The sequence below is a fragment of the Falco rusticolus genome, chromosome Z (assembly GCF_015220075.1).
Source record: "Falco rusticolus isolate bFalRus1 chromosome Z, bFalRus1.pri, whole genome shotgun sequence".
Lineage (NCBI taxonomy): Eukaryota > Metazoa > Chordata > Aves > Falconiformes > Falconidae > Falco > Falco rusticolus.
Genome location: NC_051210.1, coordinates 47,369,535 through 47,385,100, shown reverse-complemented (window position 1 = coordinate 47,385,100; position 15,566 = coordinate 47,369,535). Strand labels below are relative to the sequence as shown.

At 43.5% G+C, this 15,566-nt stretch overlaps 2 long non-coding RNA genes across 2 annotated transcripts in view; one reads left to right on the top strand and one right to left on the bottom strand.

Annotated features, from left to right (window-relative positions):
• Window positions 1–592: 592 nt before the first annotated feature.
• Window positions 593–15,566, bottom strand: part of LOC119141275 — a 26,114-nt gene continuing 11,140 nt past the window's right edge. The window contains exons 2-3 of the long non-coding RNA XR_005101889.1: window positions 2,661–2,667; window positions 593–605 (exon numbers count right to left, since the gene is read on the bottom strand). This is a non-coding gene — a long non-coding RNA (uncharacterized LOC119141275). The remainder of the gene's footprint in view (window positions 606–2,660; window positions 2,668–15,566) is intronic.
• The window catches only part of LOC119141272, a 6,113-nt gene continuing 5,170 nt past the window's right edge, over window positions 14,624–15,566 (top strand). Inside the window, exon 1 of the long non-coding RNA XR_005101886.1 lies at window positions 14,624–15,145. This is a non-coding gene — a long non-coding RNA (uncharacterized LOC119141272). The remainder of the gene's footprint in view (window positions 15,146–15,566) is intronic.

Here is a 15,566-nt window from a genome sequence, read left to right as displayed (position 1 = left end):
CTCCTGCAGAGGCTAGCCTGTCTTCTTACCTAGAGAGAGGCATAACTTGCAGCACAACATTAACATACAGATGTGCGCATGCTGCTATAGCAGAAGGATTTCCATTTGGGTGTGTATCACTGCAGTCTGCACTAGATGGCCTGTTCTACAGCAAAGGAAGGTGCAGCACTGGGAAACAACGTAAAAGTGTGACGATCCATGAAGAAAAACATGCCAGATATATGCTAAGCACTTTTATGGGAGACACATGCAAAACAAGTTCCCTTCAAATCATTGGATGAAGCTACCATATGCCAAGCAGAAATATTGCTGGCAGTGCTTTCTGAAGGAAAGAGCAGCATGATGAGAAGGCCTGTGCATTCCCCTGATGACAACAGGGAGATATGTCCTCAGCACATGAACTGAAGGCAAAAGTTTTATCACTGACAATCCAGTGTGGAGACAAGAGGCCAGAGGTAGTGAATAGTGAATGCTGTACCACTTATCTAAATGATGACACACGTATGTTTAGTTAAAAGTCGGGAAACGTCCAAGGACCCTTATTGCTAACATGACAGATGTACTAATTGCTAAGTCCTTGAATTTGTCATCTTTAAAAAGGCTATCTGGTCCTAAGTTCCTGTTGTTTATACAATGCGGCAAAGACAAGGACTTAAATCGTGGTCACTAGTTTAGCAAAACATGTAAATAAGTTCCCGGAATTGTAATGAATATGTAAACAATTTCCCGGAAAGTTAATGAATAGGTATGAGTTGCTTGTATAGCGGGGACTGAAAAGTCCCCTCGGTGTGCATGACTTTGGTGGAGCGATCCCCCATGCACCATGCGCTGCCGAATAAAGATAACGTCTGCTCACTCGAATATTGGTGACTGTTTCTTTAAACCACTTTGGCACCCCAGATGGGACCTCCTCTGCTCGGCTGCAGGACCCATTGAGGGCAGGGACTCCCTAGGGTGCCCGCGGGGATTTTTCCTGGAGGGGCTCCTTCTCTCATCTGGATCACTGCAGGAGCAGAAAAGGACTCCATCTTACGGAGTGAAGGTATTACCTTTATTCAAATATTATATTCTGGTATGTTTTGAACAGTACTGTTTTGGATTCTGTTCTGGGACCGGTCCATCTGTAAAGCTGTCTGTAAGGCGTAAGATCATTGTATGCTTATGCAGGATGGCATATGCTGGGTAGCTAGCATCCCAGGTATACATCTGATTCTGTTATGGTACTCGTTCTGATATTAAGGTAATATTAGAATTCTGATTCTGTTTTGGTCGGGAGACTAAAAAAAAAAAAGTTTGATAATTTGAAGTCAATCTGTGTATACAGGATTAATAATTTTAGGGTTACTAATAATAATGGTTATACTCATTTTAGGCTGGAAATGTGAGAACCTTTCTGTATTAGGTATACTATGAATGTTGATATGTGGTTATTGTCTTGAACATCCGAGGGGTGAGTGTAAACCTCTATATGTTTTAAAGTGCATATACTGTAAAGAATTATTGAGTATATGGTGGGGGTTGCTGCTTAGGGACAAAATTCTTCTCTGAGCAGTTGCTCTGTGCTGTTTTGGCATCAATATGGCAAGCCAGCCAGAAAAACTCTCCACCAGCGCTGGAATCCAGGGGCCTGGGGACCCTCAGGGCCCCTGACTGCATCTTCTGTCGGCAAGACTCCCCTACCCCTCGGCTTCTCACACAGGTGGACAAGGACTTCTGCACAAAATAAAAGGTATTTATATTTATTCTTTGTTTTGAATATTTGATTGTCTTAAGATCTGGGAAGCTAAAAACTTCCTTTAGGTTGTCTTAAGTTTTGGGGAATTCCTAGAATGTAACAACTGAAATAGCACTCTGCGTCTTGTTTGTTCTATGTGTTGTCTTGTTACATGTTCAAAATTGGAGTTGAAAAAAAATAATATTCTGGTAATTCTAGGCAAATAGCTGAAAACTTAACACTCTGCTTAAGGCCAGAAAAAGAAAAAATCTGGTTTTTGGCAATTGTTCATTGAAATACATACTTTGTGTGGTAACGTGAACTGTCAGTGTTCCTAGAGTTGTATGTAAATACATGGTACCTTATCAATTTATGAAGTGTTGGAATGCATAATTAGAAATTAGAGCGGGAGATTGTGGACAAAACATTAGAACTAGCATCATTTGGAAAAAGCATGAATTAACCTCTAGTCCTTAGTGCTGTAAGTGCTGTCTGTATACTCGAAAAAAGGGTGGCAAGTGTCTAAATATATTATGTCCTCACAAAAAATAATAATAATAGGAAAAAACTGAGACCTAAACTAGAAAGATGTTCTTGTTGAAATTTTTGTGTAAAAAAGAAAAAAGAGAGCTCAGGTTGTGGTTCCCTCTTTGGAGCAACCAGAATGAAACACGTTGTAAGATAAAAACTTGTACTAATGTATGTAAACTCTGAAGCGGGGAGGGGGGTGGGGGGTGGGGGGGGTGGAGAATCAAAGACCCTGTGAAAGTGTTAAAAGTCTTGGGGTGAGTTTGTACAAACCCCCGTACCCCCTCGAAGGTGCGGCTGAGTCCTGCTGGACGCATGGCAGGGTGTTTGCTGTTTGCCTGCAAAGGCTGATATGTAAGAACACAGACTTAAAGCAACAAGGAGCAGATTTGCATTCAGGGTAAGAAACAGTTAAAACAGAAGTGCTGTTGCAGAGGCAGGCTTGTGTAACCTGCAGAGCAGGAAGAGCATCTCCTGCCCTGAATCCTGCTGGTGAGGAGGAGGGGGTTGCTGTTGCTGACGATTAAGCAGAAGGACCTGACAATGTCACCATCTAATAGGACTAGATAAAGGTTCGAGTTGATTGTTACTAGATAATCGTGATGTAGAAAAGTTGATAGAAGGAATAGGGAAGGTGTACAGAAGGTAAAAGAAGAGCTGGGTCGTGCTAAACTGGTAGAGGAGAAGAGGCAGAGACAGAGGAGGAATGTCAGGCAGAAGTGAAAGAGTGAATCCCTTTCCTATGGGATCAGATCACTGTGCATATTGTAGGGAAAGTGGGCACTGGAAGCGAGATTGCCCTAAGCTAAAGAACCAGCAAGGGGTTCTGGTGAACTAGGGACTAGGAAAAATGAGGTGGAATTTTTAGTGAATACAAAAACAACTTATTGGTGTTAAACTTCAGTGAAAAGAATTTGTTGTGGGAGCTGCTGGCCACCAGGAAAACATCCTGAAACCTTTAAAGTACAAACTAAGAAAACAATAAGAATGCCAAATTCACCAAAATAATCAATTAACTGAAATCTTGAGCTTATCTTTAATTCAACAGAAAAGTGGAAAAGAGGATCTCCCTGAAGTAAAAGAAATCTTTAGCCAGGTATATCTGCGAATAAATTCCAGGTAAGGTGAAAAATGCTTTACCTGTTACAGTAAAAATGATAAGCAGGAGGCCTGCCTAACTCAGGTAAAACAATATCCCTTGGTCAACAGGGCTGTGGGGGATATTGGCATAAAAACTAAAATAAAATACACTCTGTAGTAGTTCTACTAATGTGAATCTGTGTGTTTTGCCATGACAGTGACTTGTTATGGGATGTGCAGATGAAACTCTACATTGACAACGAAGTACAAGGAATAAGGTTGGTCAAGTAGCTCCTACCATAGTCAAGGGCAAGACTGGGTTGGCCTGTGTTTGCCACCAAGAAGAATCTTGAGCTCCACTGTTGGCTGCAACCCCGTAGGTGCTGAGCGGTGGGAACATATGCCATGCAAGACCTTGATGTGAGGAATGACCCCCTCTGTTATAAGAGGGTCTTCCAGGAAGGAAGAACATAAGATGGCCCATTGAGGCACTGATTTGGAAATTGGAAACCACCTGGCCGACCATGAGGCCAGAAGAATAGCAGAGGAGTTGGGAAAGGAGGAATTATTCTTAATACCAGACGGTAAAATCCAAACTGTAAGTACAGATCAGGAGCCAAACTATTCTAAAGATCTAAAGCTAATTCAGGACATGAATGGTAAAATAGAATTAAATAAGTGGACCTATTTGGCAGATGGTCGTATAGTGGTACCATCCAATTTAATATGGACCACAGCCTTAACAGAACATAATAAGACTCATTGGGGAGCTGATACATTATATAAAAGTTTGAATCAGAAATTGATGGGGCAAAACTTATATACTGTAATAAAACAGGTAACTGAGCAATGCGAAGTGTGTTTACGTAATAATCCCAATGTAGCAAATAGAATAAAACTAGGGAACATTAGTAGAGGAAATTATCCAGGGCAACAGTGGCCAGTTGATTTTCCCGAACTCCAAAGAAAAGGGGGGGGGGGTACCGATATTTATTAGTTATGACTGATACGTTTTCAGGTTGGCCAGAAACTTTCCCTTGTCGAACAAATAAAGCAAGAGAGGTACGAAGGGACTATTAAATTAAATTATCCCCGGCTTTGGGGTTCTGGCAACAATCTCTTCTGATAGAGGCTCACACTTCTGTGCCAAAGTAATACAAGTAAACACAGTATTAGGAATAGATTGGCAATTACACACTCCTTATAGGCCTCAAACAAGTAGGCAAGTGGAAAAATGAACCATTTACAGCTAGCGAAAATAGGACAAGGGACAAATCTAACTTGGCCACAATTTCTTCCCTTGGTATTATTAAGAATACGAACTAAACCGAGAACAAAGGAGAATTTAAGCCCTTTTGAAATATTATATGGGAGACCGTACCAGTTACAATTTGCTGGAGAAGATTTAAAGCAGTTAGGGGAGGGATATTTATGTGAATATGTGAAGACCCTCCAGGGACAATGAAAAGTTTTAAATAAACAAGTATTGGGAACAAGGGCCAGAGGGTTGGATCAACCAGTCCTTTCCTTTAAATCTGGTGACTATGTGTATATAAAGACTTTTTTCAGGGAAACCTTTGGAAGAAAAGTGGGAAGGACCCTATCAGGTGCTGCTGACGACCTTCACCGCCGTCAAGATAAGAGAACAACCAACCTGGATTCACTACTCTTAGATAAAGAAGGCTCCTGAGAAATCATGGGCCATCACCCCGGCAGGACCCATGAAACTACAGTTCTTTAGATCATAAAGAAATCTCCGGAGACACAATGGACTGTCAAAAAGGATCAGCGACATTTGTGTAAAGTTATTCTGATTTTAATTGTAACTGTTGTAAGGATATTAGAAACTGAAACATGAGTACACAATACCTATCTTCAAACATCGCAAATAATTGTTAATGCTACGAAAGCTAAGGAATGCTGGATATGTACCTCTCTTAAAGGAGGCTTGATAACACCCCTGTATGGGGTGGCCTCTCAAAACTGGAATTATCTCGATGACAAATGGCCTACCTGGCCAGACTTTTGGAAAAAGCCAAACGATGGTGGAGGATATTGCCTATTTGATAATAAAACATATGAGTTGGGTCCCAGATTTGATTTACAAATATTAAACCTAACCACCACAGTAGTTACGAAAAGTGATAATAATTGACATTGGAAAGCTCAAACAAGACAGGAGGAGCAAGTCCTGGAAACCCAGGGCAAAATACTTGTTCCCAATCTGATGGATGGAATGATTAAACAGACATCCGTAAGATATGGAACATGGTGCAGATCCTGCATGAAATTACTAAAGACGATTTGTCATGGAGTTCCATGAAGCTATATGGAACAAACTGACTTCGTGGTTACCTATTTTAGAATGGTTAAAACATGCTTTTATTTTAAATTATGTTTATCTAAAAGTTGGGAAACGACCAAGGACCCATATTGTCAACATGATGGATGTACAGATTGTTACGTCCTTGGGTTGGTTATCTTTAGAAGGGACATTTGGTCTTAGATTCCTGTTGTACATGCAACGTGGCGAAGATGAAGACTAAACGTGGCGGCTAAGGAATAGAGTCTGTGCAGAGACAGCTCCTCAAGGACATTGCGCAGGCACGTGATATGTAAATGAATTCTCAGAATTGTAATGAGTATGTAAACGATTTCCTGGAAAACTAATGAATAGGTATGAGTAGCTTGTATAAAGGGGGGACTGAAAAGTCCCCTCGGTGTGCATGACTTTGGTGGAGCGATCCCCCATGCACCCAGCGCTGCCGAGTAAAGATAACCTCCGCTCGCCTGCATATTGCTGACTGATTCTTCAAATCAGTAGCTTACCTCAGGGACTGCTCGATTGGTAGAAACAGAGGGAATTCCCTTAGAGCATCGATGTACTTGCAACATCTGTACTGGGAGCTACTGCTGGCACCATGTATTTTAACTATGTTGTAGCAAGACGGAGGCATACTATTTTGGCAGAAGACACCAAGTGCTGGAGCACAGGCACTGCCTGTAGGCTTTGCTAAAGGAGAAGCTGTTACAAAACATACTAACTACCCTGTACAAATTTTTGGTCATGCTAAAACATATTTTTTCTGCATTGCTGAAACAAACTAAAGGCCTTTGACATTTTTCAAATGTGGATTAACTTGAAAACACTTCAAACACAGTTTTAAGGTTTTCTACAATAGAATTAGAAAAATGGAAGAAAATGGAAATGACACTTCAGGGAATGAAGTACTCAAAATTAATTAGAACTTTTTAGGTGACTGTGTTTTAAACTGAAGATGCTGACAATGCACAACACAGTACTGATGTATCTGTACAGCTTCCAGCTGACAAATCAGCTTGTTTCACTTGGGGTCCCCTACAGAATGCTATACTGCATGTCCAAGACCTGCACTTGCACAGAAGCTGGTGTGACTGAAAACATCACTAACTACTATTATTTCATGCTTTTGAGAAAAATTACTGCAACCAACTGTGTATAATCAGAGCTTTTCATGGCAAAATCAATTTTCAAGGAATGATGAATTGAAATGTCTTTAAAGAGTTGTAAGATGAAATAATAAAAAAAAAAAAAAGAAGCTCTTCTTGTCACCCTGATTTATCTGCTCCCATGGACTTCGTGTGATCAGACGCATTGCTCTAGTGCAACACCCGCCTGAGAAGGAAACAGGAGAGGTGACCCCATGATCATCTTGCAGGCCAGGGGGGCTGCAGTTCTGGAACCCCAGAACTTGCCATTGCTGTAAGGTGCCTTCTGAGAGGCTTGTAGGTTTCTGTGTGACCTGAAAAGCCTGAAAGCAGATGAAGGGAGGGAGACTTTGCTGAAGCATCTCTTGTAAGCTGCCAAGTGGAAGAAGCTAGTTTTGAGTCTGCTGCCTACAAGAAGACTGCTAGTTTTCAGGGTTGCATGCACTGTTGATGCAGGATTAGAAAGTGTTTAATGGATGCAAACTGTATTTAAAATCCTAATAGCATTATCAATTTTAAGTCTCTGAAATCAACTAAATATTTGCGTGTAGGGCAAATCACAGCCCGAGCTTGCTGGCTGCTTTGCTGCCCTCCAGTTTTATCCATGTGTTAAAGAGATCAGTATATGTTCGCTGAATTTAGCCAGAATTCACTGTTTCCCAATAGAAAACTGTGCTGCTCGGATCATTTACCAGCACTTGCATTTGCTTCTCACAAAAATGACTATAGATATCTGGGTCAGATTTTCTCACAGATCTCTTACCTCTACTGAAAACCAGCAGGACTATGATGTATATTTAGCAATACTTCAGTTTCAGAAATGTACTTAGTCAAGTGTTTATTGGCATGGGATTCCTGTTTTAGCTCAGCATTTACAATACTGTAACTCATGTTGCTTTCTTTTTGGAAACCAAAACATACCACTTTGCTCTTTTCACTTGCTTCCCTTTACCTGTTCTCTGTGTGTTGCATTGTGGTATTTCATGTGTATTGCATCAGCTCCTTCTGAACCTGCAGAAGCCCACTTCAGTGACTGGGTTTGACCTGGCTGGGACTTTGGCTAAAGCTGCAGTGGAGCCAAAGTTCCACGATTCAGGCTTAGAAGAATTTGTCATTTTAATTTTCTATCTCCTCTTCTGTTCCTCTTCAGCCCCTGATTTCTGGCAAGCCCTTGGGAAACAGACTTCATGCTCTTCAGCAGTCTGCTTAGGGAGGCATGATGAGACTTAGGCGTGAAGAGAAGGTAGAGAAGAGTGGTATCCTGTTAACAGACTGCAAGATCGCTTGGCATGCAGCCTGGAAGCTGCCTGTTCTGGCAGTGTCAATGGGTATCTGCAAGAGCAGGTGGCTGCAACCAAGCTGCCTCCTCCTAAGGCAGAGTCACAGGGATATTCCCTGAGGTCCCAGCAGAACTGTCCAAAGCCTCATCTGAAGATCCTGGCATTGCAGGACTTGCTCTGAAACACCCCCTCCAAACTCCTGTCAGCTGATCTCTATGAGGACTGGATGTGTGCTTTGGAGTGGCATGAGAGATTGAGAGAACTGGAAGAGTACGTTTCTCAACCAGTCCCACTGCTGTGGACCTGCTTGGGACCCCTGTGTTAAAGGATGACAGCCCAGCCAGCCTGGCACTGGGCCTTGTCACTGTGGGTTTTTGATGGGTGACAAATGGGGGCAGAGAGGAAGGTGCAGAGGTGGGAACTCTGTGGTGGACAGGGCAGCAAACTTCAGGGCTGTCTCCCCCCTCCCAGCCCCACAGTAGTCAGCAGATGCATGTTTGGCTGCACAGCCCCAGGGGCAGAGGATCTGTTGGGGTTGGTTCGGTCAGGGAAGTGTGCGTTGCCCTGGGGGACACTCAGGCAGCACTGGAAGCTGTGGGATAGAAGGGCTTGTGCACAGTTTGGATCCAAGTTGAAGACCTGCTCAGGGGTAGGGACTGGCTTATTGCCCTGGACATGTGCACTGCTGCACACATGTGGGAGTTCGTGCAGAACCAGGCTGCACACGTGCCACTTGCCCACAGCCCCTGCTCATGTGGATGAGCTCTAGGAAGGAGCAAATACCTGCTCTGACCCCTTCATCAAGGAACAAATCACCCCAATGCCCACTCTGCTTCTCCTGTGCTTCCTCCAGCTCCTCATGTTCCTCTTCCTCACACTTGGTGTGCTCTCAGCACAGTTGCTTTTCACCTGCAGGACCCAGTGCCCCCCACGCTCTGCCAGCCCTGCTGCCAGGGCCTGGGCAGGAGAGTGGAGCAGTGAGCCCTGAGGCAGGGCCTGCTGCAGGAAGCCTGACGGGAGTTGCAGCCCCTTGGGAATCCTGCAGAACAGCCAGGGAGACTCAACATGGAATCAAACTGATGCTGGAGGTGTTGACGCAGCAAGCTTTGCTCTAAGGTCTGACACGGTGGCAGGGTTTGCTGAGGTGCTGTGCCAGGAAGAGCAGAAGAGGCAACCCAGAGAGGAGGAGGTATACATCACTAAGAGCAAATCAGACTGTCCCATTAGTGCTTTTTGTAGGAGATATGACCATCTGCAGAAATGAAACACCAGACCTGAAACAGTCTGATTTGCCTCAAAGGGTCCTGCTGGGTTACACGGCCATCAGAGCAGCCTGGTCCCTTCCTGCCACACTTTGCAGGCTTTGATTCTGCAACACAGGGCAGGAGTCTTTTCTTTGGAGCAGCCATGCTCCAGGGACCCTGTGTGGTCAGGGACCTGATCAGGGGTCTGAGGTAAACTAGGGAAAACATAGGCCTGCTGCTGAATGGTGCAGAGGACCTAGTAACAGAAGACATGGAAAAGGCCAAGGTAGTCAGTGCCTTCCCTCCTCATTGTTTACTGGTAAGATCAGCTTTTAAGCATCCCAGGTCCCTGAGATGCTAGGGAAAGTGTGGAGCAAGGAAGACTTACCTTCAGTGGATGAGTACCAGGTAAGGGGCCACTTAAACAAACTGGGCATACTATATAAATCCATGGGGACGAGTGCTGAGGGACTTGCGTGATGTCATTGCAAGACCATTCATTGAATGGCTGTGATGACAGAGAGAGTTTCCTTTAAGACTGGAAGAGAAGAAATGATATTGCTATCTCCAAAAAGCCAAGACAAAAGATCTGAGGAATTACAGGCTGGTCAGCCTCATCTCAGTCCCTAAAAAAGTGATGAAGCAACTAATCTTGCAAATGAGTTTCAAACACATGAAGGACAAGAAGGTGATCAGGAGAAGTGACCATGATTTATGAAGGGGATAATCATGCTTAACCAACGTGACAGCCTTCTAGAATGAGATGACTTGCTTGGCATCTGAGGGAGACTGGATTCAACAGTGGATGTTCTTTACCTCAACTTTAGTAAGGTTTTCAACACTGCCTCCCAAAACATCATTGTAGACAAACTGATAAAAGTACGGGCTGGAAAATTGGACAGTGAGGTGGTCTGAACTCTGGCTGAATGGATGGGCCCAGAAAGTTGTGATCAGTGGCACAAAGTCCAGGTAGGAACAAGACACTAGCAGTGTACCCCAGGGTCAGTACTGGGGCCAGTACTGTTCAACTTCTTCATGAGTGACCTGGTTGATGGGACAGAGTGCACCCTTGTCATATTTGCAGATGATCCAGAACTGGGAGGAGTGGCTAGACTAGATGGTTGCACTGCCATGCAGAGGGGCCTGGACAGGCTGGAGAAATGGTCAGAGATTAACCTCATGAAGCAAAATATAAAGTCCTACATCTGAGGACCCAGGCACCAGTACACCTGGTTTGCAGCTGTTTTCCTCCAGACCGATCAGATGCTACAGTTACAGGGCCACAGTGGGTTAAGGCAGAAGGCATCATTCTAACCAGAACATCAAGTGTCCAAAGCCTTCTGGGCCTTTTAAAATATTTTACTTACATAAAACCACTTTAATATTGGAAAATTGCTATTCTGTCTATGTAGGGAGTTGCTGCTGAGCTGAAATAATACAACTGTCAGGCATGATATCTTTACCCTTTCCACTGGCTTCGTATTGCTTCAGAAACGGGATGCTCTCAGGGGCTTGGATGCACTTAGCAGCAGTAAAATGATTAAAGAGTGCTAATTATTTTCCCTGTGTTAATCATCTGTATACCTCATGTATTGTTCAGTCAACACTGCTCTGCCCTTTTCTGATAGTGCCTGTGCCCTTGTAGGAAACAAAAAACACACTGTGCCTGTAGTCACATGTATCTAATGAAATATTTTAAACGTTCTTCTTCTAAGCTTCCTCAGATGCAGATTAGGACATTCATCCTAAATGAAAGAATGAGAGAAGTATAATTACCAAGATGCACAGAGTAGCTACAGTGTTTGACAAATCCTGATGACCTCCCCCCCCCCCCCCCCCCCCCCGTTTACTGCTCCCCCATCCTCCTTGGCTCACACCTCCTCAACCACATAGGCAAAATAGCTTGGAGGATATTTTCAATATATGTGAATATAGAACCTAATTAATGGATGGATTTTTTCTGTGCCTCTGAGTGAAAGCACTGCAGCTGAAAGAGGCTGTGTTCTTCCTCCCTCCTCCTGTGTGCAAAACAGAACCCAGAAATTGCCAGTGGAGCTTCTTTGTGCCCCTGCTGTGCCTGTTGCCTCTAGTCAGCCCCTCCACCCTCACTGTTGGTCTTAAAGCAGCCTCACAAAGAATGCACCTAGCAGGTGCTCTTCAACTGCTTTCAGTTGTTAATCAGAAAATACTTTGAAGGCTTGATGGTGCCAGTGTTTCCTGTTGCCAAGAGAATCACTCTGTGTGCCTTTGGTCCTGTGGCTAGCCCTTGCTCCTGGCTGAGGAACCTGCTCCAGTAGTGACAGAAGAGCAAGGAGAAGAGACAAACACTGTAATCCAGCTGGCCCACTTTGACTCACTGCTCTCCATTTGAATAACTCCTTTGACTAAGGCCAAGCTAGTGACAGGGGTTAGTTTTCTGCTTTGGGCCCTGGCCCCTTGACTTCTAGCATTGCCTTTTATTCTGTGCTCCATTGGGAGGGGTTAGGAGATCGACAAGTAACATCATCTTGAATTAACACATTTTTGTGGTGCTTTTTCATGGTGTCTCTTTGAGTTTCAGCCTGGGTGCAAACAGTGGTTGAGAAAGGGTCCGATGCATTTAGCTGGATGCAGGCAGAGAGCAGCCAGAAGCCCCAGAATCTGCTGAGGAGCCTGGGCTGCAGCACTAACCTCCAGGCACTGGGGCAGGCAGAAGCTGCTGGTCAACTCATTTGCTCAGAAAGCAAGGACTGACCCCACAGTCTGCCAGGAGCAGTTTTCCCCTCCCATCTCTTTCCAGTTAGAAGAGTCTGATCAATTAAACTGAGGATCAGGAAACAGATTTTGAGGCAAACAAGCAGACCTGCCATGTTCAAGTGCTGCTCAGTTGCAGAGATGGGCATGTGTCATGGTGAGACTTAGTAAGGGGAGGTCAGTCTTGCTTTTTCTGTACGAATGAATATCTGTAATATGCATTAGAAACAGTTTTTAATTTTATCTGTTTTCATTTTACAAATTGTCATACTTTTGATAGACAGGTTTTCTTCAGGTGAATTTAAAATTAGTTTAATATGAGCAAATGATGTCAGATCATCCTGGGACAAGCTTCTTCCAAGAGACTGGTTAGCAGTGAGCTCCAATTACAATCAAAAATAGAAATGGATTTAGAAATTAGAAATAAAAATGGATTGCAGCCTTGAGTTGTTGAGATTAACTACATAACATGTACCGGGTAAATTAGGGGCCTCTCATTGTGCTGCTTCTGATCCAGTTAAAAAAGCATGATTTTCTGATTGTACTGTAGAAGTGAGAAGCAGGTCTGGCATAGTACGACTGCGTGGGAAATGAATTACTCCTTCTCTTGCTGGCTTCTCTGGCAGGAGTGATCAAAGATGGTTCTGGCAAAGCCAGAAAAAGCTTGTATTTTAACCACAGGAAACCTAAACCATGAAGACAATGTTAAGCTCCTCCTGAGACACTAACCTGAGAAACTAACAAGTTCTACTAACTTCAACCTTTCCAAATTTTCCAAATTTTCTCTACTAACAGTCCCAAGTATCCTAGAAAGTCCCCTTTCCCAAAGTAAAAATAAACAAATGACAGTAATTAAAAAAGAAACCCTAAAATATGTATGTATGCATGCATTCGTCAGGAGTTCTGAGTTAAATGTCTGAGCTGGTTTACTTTTGTGATTTCATAAATTTCAGAACTCTTGTCTCACAGTTGCTTTAAGGTGATCTAATTGCAGGTTTCTTCTGAAAGACTGCAACTTTCCCTCTGCAATGATCTGCTGAAGCCTTTCCTTTGTTTTTCTATGATCTATTACTATTTCACAGCTGATTTTTTCTCACTTAAATTCCAGCCTCTTTTGCCCTTCCTCCTTTTGTTGAAGATGTTTTATTTAGTTTTTATAGCAGAGAGAAACAATTTCACAATAAACTGTTTTATATCCTCTTGTGTTCATGTTTTTGCTAGATAAACATGTATTTCCTTTCCATTAGAAACTGTTAAACCTGTGTGGTCCTTCATAACATGAACAGCATCTCTGATTTAGTTGTAACACATACATTTTTACAATGTCTGTGTTTTCGTGTCAGTTGTTGCACAAATGGCTGTTCTGGTTCTTAGCTTCCTACCTGCATCTTGCTGATGTGGCAGACTTCGGGGTCGTTGGCATAAAGTATCTAGCTAAAATGATTTCATGCTATGTTCTCTGATATTGCTACTTTCAGAAAGCAGGGAAAAAAAGAATCCGGTACTTTGGAAGCAAAATAGTTAATGTCTTGCAGACCTCTGCAGGCCTCCCTAGTTAAGACACATTTGCAGCTAATGGTCTTGCCAGTCAACAAGATTTAATTATGAAGGAGTGGATTATTTGTAAAAGGATGTACTGAATAGAGCTTTCTTAACTGAAGGATTTAAATCTATGTTGTTATCTACCGTATCCTGCTTAGCTGAGTTTTGATGAAGAAGGAGTTGTATAACCTGCAGATACATCAGCTCTGTAACTGCCCCATTTGGGCAGAGTTCCTGTGGACAGGATGGTCATTGTGCTGCTCAGAGTTCTCTCCTGTATCAATAGTAATGAACTGCTCCTGCTCTGAACTCATCTAAATTGTATTCTGTTTTTTTTCTGCAACAGTATCAAGACTTTGCTTCCACCACATCCAAACAAATTAATGCCAGTGCAGGACCATGGAGCTAAAGCTCCTTTCAATATTACTAACATGCACAATATTAGGTGGTCTTTATTTTGCTCCTTCTTTGTCATCAAGCAAGCTTCCACTATCTACTCAGATATCACCCTGTGTCTTTTTTGTGTGTGTGATATGGTGAGATTTTGTCAACTTCCTGTGAAATTGGCGGTACTTCTGTTATTTCTGAGTTTTCATTCAGCAATGTCTTTGCTGTACATTATTTATCTTTGTGGATTTCTTTTTTTATAGCAGGGTTACTAGGATCAGCAGAACATTTTTCAGCAAGTCATCTATTTTTTACAAAATTAATCTCTGGGCAGTCTTTCTGTACACAACCATCGTAAAATTACCCTATATGTTATTCCCAAGAAACTACAGAAATATTGGGATGTGAACACATGACCTTTCAGGCACTCCTGTGGGAGATCTTGTGATAAACATAGTCGTGATTCATGTCAAAATAGACTATAGTGTGATAAGTGTAATTGTTGTACCCTGTGTAAATCTAAAACAGTTTGTGACCACTATAACCTGTATCACAATTGTAATGAACAGGCGGATGCGCTTCTCCTTTAAGACAATGAAACCACTTAGAAAACTCCCCCTTCCCCTGAGGCAATCGCTACTTAGAAAAGCGCTCCAAGAAGACAAAGACCCTGAGACTCTCAAAAGCGCGCCAAAGGCGAGCCAATAGGAGGAGAAGGTGTGCCCTAGTAACACAGACGACCCAATGGGGAAAGAGCAGGATGCTTGTCCGGCGAGAAGAGATTGGTCACGATGCTGGTATAAGAGACGCTGTTCAGAACTCTGGGTGTGTGTGCTGGGGCTAATTGAGTTCTCTGCGCACCCGGGGTTGTTTTTGCTTATTGTTTCTCAACCTAAATCGATTGAACCCAAAATAAAAATGTTTTAATTGTTATCGTTTATAACAATTTGGTGACCCCGACGTGATCTCGCTGTGCTTTCCTGGACTGTGGCTCTCCGAGGGGCGCCCCACAGGTTGTGGCTCGGGAGTAGCGGTCTGGGTCAGTCTCCGGAGATCAACGAACAAAAGAGAAACAATAACCAAAAGGGATTGGAGCTCCCAGGAGAAAACTGCAGTAAAAAGGGCCCGTAATTCTGGTGCACGAAGATCCGAACGAAGACGACGGAGTCGTGAGTATAAGGGAAGCCGGTCGGTTGGGTGGGATCGGTTGCTTGTGTGCAAGAGTGTGATTGAGACGGAACCCAATTCTGGAAACGGACTCTAGGTTCAGAGCCAGGATTTGAATTCCGAAGCGAGTGTGGAGGTCTTCTAACCGCGGTTCCAAACTCCCGGGAGGGGCTTGGCCGGTGAAGGACCGAAGCGGTTCCTATAGGATTCGTGGGTGGGATCTCGACTCCTATAGGGTATGTGGGTGGGTGAAGGGTTCAGCCCCCTGCAGGACACTCTTACCGGTAACTAAGGGCGATAGGAAACCACTGTAAAAGGCTTAGGATTCGCAGGTGGGTGACAGGTCCAAGCCCCCCTGTAGACATTGGTATCGGCAACCAAGGGTGTAATATTCCCGGATATCGTAGGGGGGTGCGGACCCCC